Here is a 673-nt window from a genome sequence, read left to right as displayed (position 1 = left end):
CTGCAATCATAGCCTTATCTTCGTCAGCATCACCCTCACGTCGCGCTTCTGATACTTTATCCATAAATTTCTTGAATGGGCGATGATGAATGAGTATGTCTTGGTGATGACTGAACCATGTTGCAGATACAATTTTAATAAGGGTGTGTAGATGAGAATCTGCTTTCCAAAGTATGATCCGATGAGCTTACGAGATTTCAATGTATTCTTGTTTTCGAGAGACATATTGTAGCTTTGCATTTGCAAATTGGATCCCCAATTTTTTTAATCCATCAAGTTTGTGAGAGAACATTTTTATACGAGCTATATACTTGCTACTAAAATATTTTGGTGTTATATATAAAGTATAATACTCGCTTAAGATGGAACCAAAAAATAGTCTTTTGATTTGAGCTTGGCATAGTTCTCCCGATGTTTCTTGTTGAGTTCATCACGATGATTTTCATCGTATTCTTTCTGCTTCCTCAGTCTCTCTTCACGATTCTTTTGATAGTATCACTTCGCTGCTGCGCGCTGAGCTTCGGGATTGCGTTTATACTTTTCAGGATCGTACTTCATAGCTAATATACTTTATACTTTATAGTATCAGAATCAACTGATATCAAACATCAAATATGAACATTTATGTGGCTCATTCGCTTACAATTTTATTTTCTATTTTAAGCGAAGAATT

The sequence above is a fragment of the Plasmopara halstedii genome, assembly GCF_900000015.1.
Source record: "Plasmopara halstedii genome assembly, contig: Scaffold_292, whole genome shotgun sequence".
Lineage (NCBI taxonomy): Eukaryota > Oomycota > Peronosporomycetes > Peronosporales > Peronosporaceae > Plasmopara > Plasmopara halstedii.
Note: the sequence above shows the minus strand (reverse complement) of the source record.